At 36.0% G+C, this 16080-nt stretch overlaps 1 pseudogene; it reads right to left on the reverse strand.

Moving 5' to 3' along the window:
• Positions 1–1344: 1344 nt before the first annotated feature.
• LOC114043816 lies at positions 1345–1704 on the reverse strand (annotated as a pseudogene).
• Between the last annotated feature and the right edge of the window lie 14376 nt (positions 1705–16080).

Genomic DNA, 16080 nt, shown 5'->3' on the forward strand with positions numbered 1-16080 from the left:
TCACTGATGAAACTTTTAAAAATGTACACAATGTTCTTATGTGTTATGTTAATAAAAGTGCATGTTATTTTAATTTAGACTTTTTAATTATAAAGGACAGAAGATTTATTTTGGGAATAGCCTGCCACCCTGGCCTTTTGAAATTGTTTTCCCTTGTGTTTTTTCCCCCTTTCCCCTAAAACTTCCTTTAGTGAATTATACAAGGCTGAGAGTAAACTTGTATGTTTGAAACATCTGTTTTATTTTCATTTTTAAACACACTTATCTCGTCAGCTGGCACATTTGTTGTCAGAAGATTGTGTCATGTACATGGCAGGTATGTTTAATAAAGTTTTATTATATTGAATTGGAAGTTTTCTTGAAAGGGTAGTACCTTTGTAAATGTTTTAGAATGTAATTGCTTCTCAATATCCTATCAACCATGCCAGATTTTGCTGAGTAGATAACCGTGAGACTTGGACTATACTTCATACTGTTTTAAATGTTACATTTCAATTTCTACATTCCTCCTTGAAAAGTGCTTTGTGATTCTATTTGACATTTTTTGATAAATTATCTCTTTACTTAGATGTTCACTAGACATCTTAAACTCAGTATGTCCAAATGGAACTCATTATCTTTCCCATTAACTGTAACCCCCATCCTACCTTCCAAATTATTATAGAGGGCAAAACCATCCTCTCTGTTAATCAAGCTCAAAACCTAGTAATCATTCTGGATTCCTTACTACCTCTCACTCCCTATATCCAATCTATTAATGAGTCCTGTTGAGATTCCCCTTCTTCAACATTTCTCCAATATGCCCCATTCTCTTCTCTGACATAGTCACCACTCTAGTGAAGTCCCTTATTATGTGAAATCTAGTTTAATATAATAGTCTGCTGGTGGGTCTCTCCCCACTCCAATTCATCCTCCATTAAGTCACTAAAGTGATTTTCTTTATTAAAGCACAGGTCCAATCATTTCACTCCACTATTCAATAAACTCTAGTAGCTTTTTATTACCTCCAGGAAAAAAAAATCCTCTGTTTGACATTCAAAGCCCTTCATAAATTATACCCCTCCTGGTTTTCAAGTCTTCCTATGTCTTATTCCTGAAAAACAAGTACTCATCTCCCCATTAACCCTGGCTTCTTGGCTGTTCCAGGAACAATTCACTCCATTTCTATTCTCTACCTATTTTCTCCTGCTGTCTCCCATACCTGAAATGCTTTCCCTCTTTTGCTCATATTACTGACATCTCTGACTTCCTTTAAGTCCCAACTAAAGTCCCACTTTCTATAGGAGGCCTCCTCCAATTCTTTTTTTTTTTTCAAAGTTGACCAACCATTTTATTTTCCTTTGATCAGTTCAGGAATGTTGATGGGCAGATAGCTCTTTTCATAGGCTTTGGAGGGGGTCTGGGGGCAGCACCAGCAGGTCTGAAGCGGGGTGGGGGTGTCCGATCCTTTCATGCCTCCCGGGACCGGTTCCTCACTACCTTGCTGTGGATCGCGCAGCTCACACAGTAATGCAGTTTCACATACAGTTTGGGCAGCACATAGGAGTCGAAGACGCTGGCCTCGGAGATGTACCTGAGGGCTGCGGCTTACACGATGTTGCGGATGACGAACTTCTTGATGGCCTTGTCCTTGCGCATGCAGCGGGCGCAGTTGGTGCAGCGGCTGGGCTTGGCGCGCCCGTTGTTCCTCGTCTTCTTGATCATCTTGGAAGCCAGGAACCGAAAAAAAAACTCCAATCCTTCTTAATCCCAGTGCTTTCCCTTTGTTGATTTCCCCCCCTATTTATCCTGTATATGTCTGCTTTGTATATATTTGCTTAGGGCAGCAAGGTACTGCAGTGAATAGGGCACAAGGGTCTGCAGTCAAGAACTGAGTTCAAATCTGACCTATGACACTAGCTGTGTGTCATAGCAAGTCACTTAACCCCATTTGCCTTACTTCCTCATCTGTAAAATGAGCTGGAGAAGGAAGTGCCAAATCACTCCAGTATCTCTGGACCCCAAATGGGGTCACAAAGAGTCAAACATAACTGAACAATGAGTTAACAGCAAGAACAACAACACATATTTGATTGTATATTGTTTCCCTCATTGCATTACACGCTCCTTGAGAGTAGAGGCTGTCTTTTGCTGCTTTTTGTATCCCAAGCACTTAGAACAGTGCATGACATACAGTAAGATCTTAGTAAATGTTTATTGATTGATGTTTCTTATTACTACTTTGTACTATTTTCTTTTTTACCTCATTTTTGCATATTTAGAATTCTAGGTATTAGCTTCTTCCCTGTTGGGGTCTTGTGGTTCCTTCCTCTTTGTAGTTCATCAGTTGTTGTTTTTTTTTTTTCTCCATTCTAGGAAATTTCTTAGGAAATATTTTTGAAGTTATCTGGGATGTTAGTACTCTTGAAGATGCTGTGATCTATACTCAAGTCTGTCAGTTGAATATATGAGTTTTCTAATAGTTTAGATAATTCAACTATTTTTGAGCCTGCATTTCCAGCTGTTCTGCACTGTGTATTTCTACTTGTAAGTCTACTATTGCTTTATTGATTTTTGAAAAGTTTCTGAATTATTTTTTATGTTGACCATATAATTTATTACTTAGTTGCATTTTTTCTGTCTCAATTCTTGCTTAATACCTTTTAATTTTTTCTACTTTATTAAAGCTTATTTGATTTTATTATTTCTTTAGCAATGACAGTTGTTACTTAATTTCTTTAAATGTGATGTTTTTTCACCTGTAGATTTGCTAGGTATCTTGTCTTCTTAACCTTAATTACTGCTTCTAACATTTTAGGTGATTGTTTTTAACTATATTTTAAAATTGCATGTGTCTTGTGTCCATTTTTCCATATGTGTGTATATACATGTATGGATCAATTCCCCTCTTCCTTTTCATTTCTACTTACTTTATTTTTGTTGAGTACTTTAGGAATCTTACATAAATTAGTCCCAAATCCAAATATCCACTATGATCTCGTTGTTCATTGAACTCCATACTTGGACTGCTGTTCATCTCCATATGGATGTTCTGTTAACTTGTTAAATTAAACGTTTTCAAAATATAATTGATTACTCTCTCTCAATCTGTTCCATCCCCTTCCTCCCACCAATAACTCCCTTATTTCAATTAAGAAAATTTTAATCCTTTTAGTGGCCAAGTTTCAGAACCTCCTATTCATCTTGGATTCTTCCTTTGATCTCTTTGCTCCATAGTCAGACAGTTTGTTATATCTTGACAATCTTACCTTGATCCCATCTCTTCTAACCATTCCTTTCCCTGTACTGATATGGGGGCTTACCCTAATTCAGGTCCTTTTTCTCTTTCCATTTGTGACTGTACTAGTCTCCTAATTCATCTCTATTCTTCTAGTTTCTCCTCTTTATAATGAATCATTCCTCATTATTGCCAAAGTAATAATCCCAAGGCACATGCCTAATTATTTTGCTTGTGCTTAGAAATACTCAGTGGCTCCCTACTTCCTCTAGGAAAGAAAGTAAAAAGTGATTAAATGTGGCATTGAATGCCCCCACAATTTATCCATAAACTATCTTTCCGAGATTTCCATATTATGGTTCTTCATACACTTGTATTCTAGACAAAGTGGCCCATTACTTCTTTGCTGAATGTGGTTTTCTGTCTTCTCTGCTCTTGAATTGACTGTTGCTAGAACCCATGCTTAGAATGCACTACCATCTTCCCTTTTCCACTTAGAATGGTTAGATTCCTTCATAGCTTGGTTAAGGGACCTGCAAAGATAACAGAGTTAAGAGTGGTAGGAAAGAGTGAACCAACTAGTTTCTCTCTTGATCTCTTTCTGTCCTGGGGAGTAACTTTATGAATAAATTTATCATAAATTCTTACTGTATATGTATAATGCAACTTAAAGAGCACACCCCCAAATAGGATATTGCAAGTCAGAAATGTTTTTCTTAATTGGGATTAACACATGTGTACATGTATGCACTTGCAGTTGTTATGATACTTTTGCTTTGTTGTTATATTTATGAATGTTGGGAAGAGCTTCACTGTATGATTCTCCATCTCCAAGCCTATAGAGTTGTACAAGGTCAGGTAAGTAGCCCCTCTGCCATATGGCTACTATATACAAACAAGCTTAAAATGTAAGTGATAAGCTGGATCAGCTCTGTTTTTTTTTATTTTGTTTATAAATAAAGATGTCTAAATCCCTCAGTGAAAAAACATTTAGAAGCAGAGGCCAAAGGGTACACTTTGTGTCCAGCAAACACTGGAAGGTTCATAGCAGGGATTAACATGAAGGGAATGAGAGATGATGCCTCAGAAGCAGATCTTCTAACATATAAAGGACCACAGGCAGAACTCATAAGCAGGATAACTTTTCCTTCAGATATTTGGTGCTTTGCTTCTGTATGGTTCTACACAGGCAGGGAGGAGATGTACTCTTCTAGGGAAAAGCACTTATGGTAGAAGTGAAGAGTGCCACATCTTACCCTGATTTAGAACCAAACCATTATGGAACATGTCTCCTTTATTTTGCTGAGTTTGAACAAAAGTAGAAGAAGGACACATAAATTTGTGTATACTGCTTTTGTTTCCTTCCCACAAGAAGCACATTACTTTCAGTGTTTTCAGTTTTCTGAGGGGGGGATGATTTTTCCATCTCCTTGAGGATTACTGAGCAAAATAATGACCTGTTCCTATAGAAAGCAATTGCCCTACAACAAACTATCTCACTAGCCCACAGGGCTTATCCCACAGGTAAAGTATGATGGCATGCATATAGCAGACCCCTGAGGAACCAAAGGCACCAGAGCCAAGGTGCTTTGTTATAACCAGAGATCTACTCTCTCCCTTCTTTGTTTGAAATAACTGGTTTTTTGCTCACAGGATTATGAGGGGTGGGGAGGGATGTGCATCTTGTGGCACTTTGCATTGCTTTCTTATCCCTGGACAACATGCATAAAACTTAAACCCAGTTATGGGAAGTGATAATGGAATAACTACCTTTTCTTTTTTTGCTGTACAGGTCCATATACCTCCCAGCATTTTTCTTTGGACCTTCCTTTTTCCTTTATACAGTCTCTACTTTCAAGGACTCTATAATCTAGAATGCAAGATAAGACATGCATGAGAATAATACAAGACAATATATATTTATATATATATATATTACCATTGAAAGATATATACATGTATGTATACATAAATATGTGCATATATATGCAACTATATATAGCTCTTTATTATTGGCTTCTCTCTGCACCAACATCGAATCATAGTATATTGCTTCTCCAAGGACACATCAAAATATTCTCAGTGCAAGAAAGTGTAGTGATTTAAAGCTTCGCTACAATGTGCTTCTTCCTTTCAGTTTCAAACATTACCTTTATGCCTTAGAAATTGTAACTTAAAAGGGCTAAAATGCAAACAACTGTATCCAAGGCTTTGTGGATTTACAAAAGTAGGCAAGGTTATAACAGGATGATTTAAATCTGGCCTGGTTAAAGGGGAAGCAAAAATATCAGAGGCAAAGGGTATCAACAAAAAGGCATGGAATAAGGAAAGATACCAAGTCAAGAAGATTGAATCTGCAGGGTTAGAGGTAAATTAATGTGTGCTCAGGAAGCATAACTACTGAACAAAGGGTAGCAGAATGTGAGCTGTAGTTTTTATAAGAACCAAGAACCTTTTTTAATCCTGGGCTCCTGAGATTTCCATGAATTATCTGATGAGAGGAGGTTACCGGGTAATAGATCATTTGCTTTGGAGTGAAAGAACCTGTGTTCAAATCCCACCTATAATCCTTACAATCTCTGTTAACTTGGACAGATTACAACTTCCTTAGACCTCAATTTCTCCACATGCAAGATGAGTTGGTTACACTAGATGTACTCTGAGTCTTCTTCCACCTTCTGTATCTGTGATCTTATGTGCATGAGATGGTGTATTGTATTGTAACAGAGAGGTCAGTTTGGCTATAATGTAGGGTATAGCAATGAGTGTAATGCAAGAGGAGGCTAGAAAGCTATGTGAGAGCCAGGTAGTTAAGTCCTTTAAAAACCAAAAGGAGTAGTTTATGTTTTATCCTAGAGGAAATATGGAACCACTGAAGTTTATTTAGTGGGCAAGTGACAAGAAAATATCTGTCGTCAGTGATCTGTATTCTCAAGTACACACATGTATATGTATATATGTGTGTGTGTGTGTATATATATATGTGTGTGTGTGTGTGTGTGTGTAGCTATGTGACATCTGTAACAATATAAAGGGAAAAATGATCCATTTAAGAAGTCTGAATTGTGAATTGGGCATCTATTGATTCCTGAATCATTCCATATTAGTGATTCCTGAAGCAAGGAGGAAACTTGATTTAATTTAAAATTTCTATAAAAAAGCTGTAACCACTATGGAATAAACTTACCCAGTGGAGGATTCTAGAATCCCTCCAGGGGAACTAAGAGAGGACAGATCTTGGTTTTAACCTGGGTATGTTAAATCTGAAAAAGAAAATTCTTACATGATGACTCAATTTCCTTCCTCTTCCTTCTACTGTAGCCTCAAGATACTTGAGACTACTGCAATGACAGAGAACAACACATACATGAACTAAAATACAATAACAGAAAGCAGTATGGGATTGTTGATGACTGACAGGAAGGAGATTAAAGCAAAAGACATCTGAACGACTAGTTAGAATCTGCATAACTGATGGCTGATGCGGGCCATTAACATGTGTAGCAGGCTACTCCTTTAGGTTGACGGCAGTATAAATTCTGCCAACAGAAGTCACCCAGCTTCACTGCTAAATAAAATACAAATAGCCTAGTTATTTAACTGAATACAATTGCATTATTAACTATAAAATTGAGAGATCATGCTTTATTTCTCAGGTCTCCCTTCTCAAACTCCAAACTGTACAATTCTGCCACACAGATGCAATCTAGATAGAATGGAAAATATAAAACAAATAAACAAAGAATATAACTTTAAGAACAAAAGATTATCTTATCTGGTAGGTACTGACCCACACTGACTGATCCTGCACCTCTTACTTACTTTCAGATACTTTTGCTTAAAGATTATTAAAACTATGCATATAGATATGAAATCAATATATAGGTAGTGTCACATTTCTCCCCCATCCCTAAAGTTTCAGTTTAATATTATTTTGTAAGAATCATTCCTTTATTATTGTAGAATTTTTTACCTACACTGATCAGAAATTTATTTGATAAAGAGAAAATTTCAGCATAAAGAGGCTCTAGAGAGGCATGATACTCAAGCAGTTCACAATATAATAGGAAACAAAAAGCCATTAAAAAGATAATTAGCAAAGACCTTGAAACACAGTACATGCCCACTGAGAATGGCTAAACATGGTACATGGATACAATGGAATATCACAGTATTGTGAGAAACAATAAGTATCATGAATACATAGAAACATGAAAAGATTTACATGGATTGATGCAAAGTGAAGCAAACAGAACTAGGAAAACAATATACACAATGATGACAACAAGGTATTAAAAATTAAAAAAAAAAACTAATGTAGAAAAATAATTGAAACTGAAAGCTATTGAAATTAAAATGATCCAGATTAGACTCAGGGAATAGAGAGAAAATATACCTTTCCACAGCATTGCAGAGATGGGAGACCATGGGTGCATAACACCCTGTACATAACATCAGATTTCACTAATATGATGGCTAGTTTTGTTTATTTTTTCTTCACTAATTTTCTTTGCTTTAAGGAATGACTCTCTGGCAGGATTGTAGGTGAAGGATACCATAGTAAATGTAACATATATATATATATATATATATATATATATATATATATACACACACACACACATATACCTATATAATTATATATATATGAAATTTTATTTTAAAAATTAAAAGCAGATATCCAATTGTTTTGACCCATTTTTTGCTTGATAATAAGGGGAATCTATTTCAGGCAATGTATTTTGGTGGTAGTTAACACACTTCTCAGGTAGAAAAATTGATGTCTTCAGATTGGTCCAGCTTTTATACCACCTGAGGATAGTATAAACAGCCAGAAATCGATTGCCTGCCAACTAATTCTGCTTAATCAGCACTAATTTGTTTACACTTGAAATCAGTCAATATGCCTTCCACTATTTTCCAATCAGGATGCTCCTGGGGGAAAAATCTTTCAAAAGCCTTTGGGAATCACAAATCCCAGTTCTGTTTTGCCACATAGAGAAGGTTTAGGAGGATTGTACCACTTATACATGGCTTAATGAATGGAGGGGATCACAATTTAAGAATCTTTACCTTGTTGCAGTTGTAGCCTTTCTAGATGTGGGATGAGTGGGGAAAGCCTGAATCTATTCTCCAAACCACTAGTGATAGACTCAAATAGAAATAGGGGCCACTAATCAGTATATGAGGATCCCTGTGGGACACATGTTGACACAGTTTTAAAATTTAATATTACTAAAAATTAACATTACTTATGTTTTTATTGTACTTTTACTTATATTGTTACATATTTCCCAATTATCTTTCACTCTGGTTTAGGCTGCACTGTGGAGTCTTGTGGGCTGCATGCAGCATATGGGATGTGATTTTGACACCTCCATAGTCTAAATAACCTTAGATGGGGTATCTCAGTAGTCTCAATACTGCTTTAAACTTTAATAACCACACTATACCAATAACTTTAGGAAACCTCATATTATTAATAGAATAGGGCAATTCAAGAAGGACTCTTTTAAAGTTTATATATTGTTTTTGTTTCAAATGATGATAAAGAAAAAATATTCAGTACTTAATCTAAAGATAAGTTATTCTAAATTATTAATAATTTACAAAACATTTTATATTCATTGGCTCATTATATTTAAAAAAAATTCTTATAAAACAAGGAGTACAAGTATTGTTATTCCCAATTTTACAGAGGCACTTGAACTTCAGAGATATAGTGATTGTCAAAGGTCATACAATAAATGATTAATCTGGGATTTGTACCCAGGTTTTCTGAATTTAAGACAGTGTTCTTGTCATTATATTACACTACTGTTCTTGTCATCTTTGGAATATTCTTCTTTGTTGCTTCTTACTCAAAGAGGTATAAACAATTTTCTTATCAACTTTCAAGACATTAACTTTTATTCCTTTTAAATATTTTCCTCAATTTAAAGATTTGACTTTTTATCATCAGAGAAAAATCATCTAGATAGGGGATTTTTTGATCCAAAACCACTCACTAAACCCTATACCCTTAATTCAGATTCAGTTAATTCAAATGAATCCACTTATTAGATCCTTATATGGAATTTACATGTATCTGCTGGAAGTTACAAAAATAAATCAATGACCTATAAATTTGTTGGTACAAGGATGCCCCCATGGGGATTTCCTATATCAACACATATAACTGTAATTTAGTTAGGCTAAAAGATTGCGTTCTCCACAGAATTACTCTTCTGATCATAACCTAACAGTGAATTCTCAAGGGCTATGGATGGCCTGTCTTCGTGTGAAAAGGCTTCTTACACAGGTTTGGTATTGAACTGCATCTTTTTCATCCTATGACCAGCCAAGGCAAGTTTCATGAGTTTCAGTACTAGGTTGACTTCAGGGTGCTAAATGTTTTAGACACAGTGATTCTGATAGATTATCTATTAAGATGTAGAAAAATGGCAAGATGGGTTGACAAATGAAATCACAATTCCTCAAATTCTTGAAGTAAGACTGAGTATCTCTATGTGGTCATGCATTGTGGCAGAGACCCAGAAAGAGCTGTACTATCATACACATAACAATAGTTGAAAGGCAACTGGGTGGAGCAGTAGATAGAATGTTGGCCTTGGGATAAAGAAAAATTGATTTCAAATCATGCAGAAGACACATACTAGTAGTTGTGCAACCATGGAAAGTTATCTACGTCTGTCAGTCTTGGTTTCCTCTTCTGGAAAATAGTGATATAATATCATCTAATTCACAGATTTGTTGTGAGGAACAAATGAAACGATTTGTGTAAAAAGCTTTATGGACTTTAAAGTGCTTGATAAATATTAGCTATAATCATCATCAACATCATTATCACTATTGAATAGGCTGGACCTAGTCTTACAGTTATGAAATAAGTGTAGAAAGGGATTGAACAGATAGTACTTGAACTGGTACAAGGAAGTATGAATTTTATAATTTCCAAATGTATCTTTCTGCCTTCACTTTCTATTCCCTCTGTTCCATCCACTTCCAAACTCCTTTCCCCTAAGCCTATATCTAGTCACATTAATTCTCTGCTCAAAATTTTTAGTGTCTCTCCATTACATCTCACCTCCTTAGCAAAGTTAAGCTACTTTGCCTGGTAATCAAGTCTTGCTACAATCAGATACCACCCCTTTTTTTGAAACTTATCTGGAAAGTATCTTATACTGCTCCCTATTGCACTCCATGTTTCTGGCAAACTACACATGTGCCCTGCACACATGGATTGAGCTTTCTTACCCATTTACCTTTGCTTTTACCTGGAATGTCTTGTCATCTCTCTTTGCCTTTTTATTTTTATCTCAATTAAACAAACATTTATTAAGCACCTACTATATGCAAGGTTCACTTTTGCCTCCTCATCAGGGAATCGAATCCCCAGTTCCCATGTGACAGATGGGGATACTCACCACTCTACTAATAATTTGTGTGACATGGGAGACACTGGCACAGAAATGCCCAACATGACATGCCCGCATCAGAGAATGCGCTACGCTCTATGAGCAAAGCAGAATTGAAATAGCTCAGAAAAAATATGAGATGCACATATTTAGAGAATCCACCCCAAATGTCCACATGGAGTATTTGTGCCCAACCTGTGGTAGAGCATTCGGAGCTCATTTTGGTCTGATCAGCCACAGTCAGACACACTGTAACTTGACTCTAATGTAGTGATGTCGTTTTGGCCCTCATCTTGAAAAAAAGACAACAACCAAACAACTATTTGTTAGGCACTGTGCTAAGTTCTCGAGATAGAAAAAGAGGCAAAAGACAGTCCATGCCATCAAGGAGCTTACAATCTAATGGGGGAGACAAAATGCAAAGAACTAATCTCACATAAAAGAGGCAAGGAAAAGCATTTACAGTGGAGGGGAAGATGGGAGAGGTGGTGAGGGAATAAGTGAACCTTACTCTCATCAGAATTGACTCTAAGAGGGAATCACTCAATAGGCAGAAAAGGGGATAAGAAAAGGGGGTGGTGGTGATAGAAGGCAGGGCAGATTTGCTCAGGGGCTAGTCAAAAGCAAAAAACTTTTTTTTTTTTTTGCTTTTTGGTGAGGCAATCAGGGTTAAGTGACCTGTTAATCATACAGCCATGCAGTGTCCAGTGTCTGAGACAAGATTTGAACTCAGGTCCTCTTGACTCCAGGGCTAGAGCTCTATCCATTGTGCCACCTAGCTACCCCTAAAAGCAAAACACTTTTGAGGAGGGACAGAGTGAAAGGAGAGAGAATAGTATAAATAAGGAAATATGATAGAAGGAAACACATTTAGCAATCATAACTGTGAAAAAAAATTGAAGTGAGTTTATTTGTTAAAGGCCTCATTTCTCAACCATATAGAGAACTAAGTCAAATTTATAAAAATAGGAGCCATTCCCTAATTGATAAATAATCAATAGATATGAACAGTTTTCAGATGAAGTAATCAAAGCTATCTATACCCATATGAGAAGGTACTCTAAATCACTATTCATCGAAGGAATACAAATTGAAACAATTCTAGGTACTACATCATACCTATTATATTAGCTAATGGGATAAACTGCTAAAGGGAATATGGGGGAAATGAGATTTGTTGGTGGAGTTGTGAACTGATTCAGCCATTCTATAGAGCAAAAGGGAACTATGCTCAAAGGCTATAAAACCATGCATATCCTTTGACCTAGCTGTGCCACTACTAGATCTGTATACAAAAAGAAATTAAAAAAGGAAGAGGACCTATATGTAGGGAAATATTTATAGCAGCTCATTTCTGATGGCAGGCAGTTGGAAATTGGGAGGATGCCCATCAACTGAAGAATAGCTGAACAAATCATGGCATATGATTGTGATGGAATACTATTTTTATAAGAAATGATGAACAGTATGTTCTCAGAAAAAAACTTGGAAAGACTTACATAAGCTGATGCAAAGTGAATTGTACTGTCTATAAAGTAACAGCAATATTATAAAATGTTTAGCTGTGAATAACTTGGCTATTCTAAATAATAGAATGATCTAAAGGACTTATGATGAAAAATACTATCCATCCCCAGAGAAAAAACTGATGGTGTCTGAATAGAGATTGAAACATACTTTTTTCACTTTATTTTTCTTGACAGTTTTTTTTTGGTCTATTTTCTTTCAAAATATGACTAATATGGAAATATGTTTTCATGGGTTCATGTGTATAATCTATATAGAACTGCTTGCCTTCTCAGTGAGGCAGGTGGGGAGGGAGGAAGGAAGAGAATTTGGAACTCAAAGTTTTAAAAAAATGTTAAAATTGTTTTTTACATGTAATTGGAGAAGATAAAATATTATATAAATTTTTAAAAAATAAATTAAAAAATAAAGGTGAAAAAACTGCCCCCCTAAAATTGAAAACAAAAACATGCAAAGTAAGTTATATACAGTATGAATAGGAAATAATTAACAGAGGGAATAAGAGGAGTTGGGAAAGGTTTCTTTTATCTATCTTTTAAATTCAAAACCAAAGGTTTTCTTCTCCATGAAACCTCCTCTGATTTCTCTAGTCTTAGACACTGAGTTTATCTCTCTAATCTACTTCTCATGAACAATATTTATCTGTGCATGTGCCATTTTCTGCTACTTTACTGTAGCCCACACATGGCTAGGAAACATGTCTTTTCAAAATTTTGTGTCTTTCCCAGTGCCTAGCAAGAAATTTTGCAGATAGTAAGCACTTGATAATTGTTTGCTAGTTGAATTAATGGTATATCTCCTAGAAATGGTTGTTCAGATATCTCTTGTTGATTATCAAAGCCACTTTATCCACAGTTTAGTACTTCCCTGATATTTTCTCCTCTTAAAGGGTTATCTGCTTTGGGGATCATTCATTTTCTAGCCACAGTGTTGGGCTATTTTACAATCAGGTCTCCTGTGCTAAGGGACTGATGACATTCAAAATAAAAACCATTGTTTACTTTGCTGCAGCATCCTACAGATAGGTACCTTAATTTTTGTGTGTGGATATTCTATGTGTGTGTGTGTATGTATATGTACATATATATGTATGTATGCATATATGCATATCTGTATGCATATGCATATGTGTATGTATACTTATATATTTAAACACATGCATATATTCACACATTTGTGTGTGTATATGTGTGTGTGTGTGCATGTGTTACTATTTTCTACTTTATGCCTAGATGCCTAGCTCTATGGAGTAAAGGCACAGGTTATTGGCAGAGGTTAGGATGGAAAACTCATCATATCCAAGCAATTTAGGAATACCAAATAATGCCCATGGGGTGATGTGCAGTATAGATCTAATTTTGCTAATTACTCTATGAGTGAACTATCAAATTTTTAAATTTAGACAGCATCAAGTAACTCTGCTAAGAAATATGTTTGATAAACTGATTTATTTAGATATTGTCTCAACTTTTTCCCAGATTCAAATATCGCATTGCTTGGTAAAGAGGTGTCTCTAGATGCTTAAATTAGGTAAATGAGAAAATTAACTTGTTTTCATTAATTTCACAGTAGACAATTCACAAAATAATCAAAATGACTCCAAAATTGAAAAAAGGATCAAAAAGTAGAAACTGCTAAGCATTCATGGGCACACACAGGTAGAAGAGGGAAAACACTTGTCAGTCAGGTAATACCACTATAAAACCAGTCCATAAGGAATGAAGGAAACAAACATTTATTACATCCTTACTATGTGCAAGGCACTGTGCTAAGTGCTTTACAAATATTATCTCATTTGATTATCACAACTCTGGGAGGTAAGTGCTAGTATTATTCCCATTTTAGAATTGAGGAAACTGAAGCAAACCAAGTTAAACAATTTGCCCAGGATCACACTGATATTACGTGCCTGAGATCAAATTTGAACACAGGTCTTCCTAATTCAAGGCATAACACTCTATCCATCAGTACCATCTATCTTACTTTTTAGGGGCCTGCTATGTGCTAGGCACTACACTAAGCAATGGTACTAGAAAGAAAGGCAAAACAAAAGACAAAAAAGCAAAACAAATGCATAATCCTTATTTTTAATGATGTCTAATGGGGGTATGCCAAGCAAACAACTATGTGCAAACTATATACATAGTATAAATTGAAAATAATTAACAAAAGGTATGCAGTTGAATGAAGAGAGTTTGGGAAATGCTTCTTGCAAAAAATAAATAAGAACTTAGCTGAGATTCTAAGGCAGCTAAGAAATCCAGGAAAGAGGGAAGAAGAAGGAGAGGGCTCCAGGTATGGGGGACAGAAATTGAAAATGCTTTTATTCAGGAGATTGAGTGTCTTGTGTGAGGAACAACAATGAAGCCTGTGTCATTGCATCATACTCAGGTAAATTAAAGGAAATAGGATATAAGAAAAGGTCAGGTTCTCAAAAGGTGAAGAAGCGATATATAGGATTTTTGTATTTGATCCTAAAGTGTATATGAAGCAACAAAAGCTCATGGGATGTTAGTGACATGATCAGACTTTTGCTTAGATCACTTTGAAAGTTGAATGGAGGCTGCACCTGAGTGTGGTGACAATTGTAACAGGGAGAAATAACCAGCAGGCTACAGCAGGAATCTAAGTAGAAAGTGATGAGGGCCTTCACCAGGGTGGTGACAATACTAGAGAGAAGGAGAGGAATATAAGAGATCTTGTAAAGATTTAAAAGATAAGATTTTACTACAGGTTCTATAAGGGATGGGGAAGGGAATTAGAAAAAGGAGTTGAGAATGATACATAGTTTGTGAGCCTGGGTAACTGGGAGGATGTTGGTACCCTTGAAAGTAATAATGAAGTTAGGAAGAAGGAACAGTTTTGTGAGAGTGATAATGGGTTCAGTTTGGGACATGTTAAGTTTAAGATGTCTACAGGACATCCAGTACAATACTAATAGGCAGTTGAAGATGTGAGACTGGAGATCTGGAGAGAGGATCAGGAGAGAGGTTAAGTCTAGACAAATAGATCTGAGTGTCATCTGTATAAAGATTAAAATTTAATCAATTGAAATTGATAAAATCATCAAGTGAAATATTATAATGGGAGAAGAGAAAAGGGGCCAGGACAGAGCCTTGGAAGATATTCACAGTTAGTTTAGACACTCAAAATTAGTATAAACTAGATGAAAATCTAGTAAAGGAAACTATGGAGTAGTTAGAAAGGTGGGAGGAGAGACAGGGAAAAGTAGTGTCACTAAAACCTCAAGGGACAAATCAAAGAGCATTTATTAAGTATTTACTGTTTGCCAGTTTCTGTGATAAGCACTGTGAATACAAATACAAGTAAAATGAAAGAAAGTTCTTGCCCTCAAGGTGTGTATATTTTAATTGGAAAAGTCAACATGTAAAAGGGAGCTGAAAAGCATTGGTGAGGTTGACAAAGATGAGAGAAAGTTTGGAAGAGTCAGGAGTGCAGCTTGAAGAATTATGAAGAAAAGCTTGGCTTAGTCCTCTTCCTTAAAAAGGAAGTTCTTGGAAGAATCAGCCAATCAAAGGAAGAGGAAGTGGGGCAAAGAGTACTTCCAATGTATGAAGTCCAAGTGTTGAGTGGACTTCCAGGGTGAAGGGATTTGAGGTGCTTTGGAGAGAAAGTCTGGGAAAGTCAGAAGTCCAGCCTGGTGAGGAATCAAGGAAAAGGTGAATGGCAGTGTCAAAGGCTGCAAAATGATTGAGAAGCATGAGGAATGATAAAAAGGTAATTAGATTTAGCAACTTAGCATTGCTAATTTTAGAGAAAGCAGTTCTTGTTGAATGATGAGATTGGATGCTAGACTACAGGAAGTTAATAAGAACAAGAGAGGAGGGACAGTGAAAGCATTTATGGTAGGGCAATCTTCTCAAGAAGCTTAGCCACAAAAGTGAGGAGAGATATAGG

This window comes from Vombatus ursinus, unplaced genomic scaffold, assembly GCF_900497805.2.
Source record: "Vombatus ursinus unplaced genomic scaffold, bare-nosed wombat genome assembly UNPS02014770.1, whole genome shotgun sequence".
Classification (NCBI taxonomy): Eukaryota; Metazoa; Chordata; class Mammalia; order Diprotodontia; family Vombatidae; genus Vombatus; species Vombatus ursinus.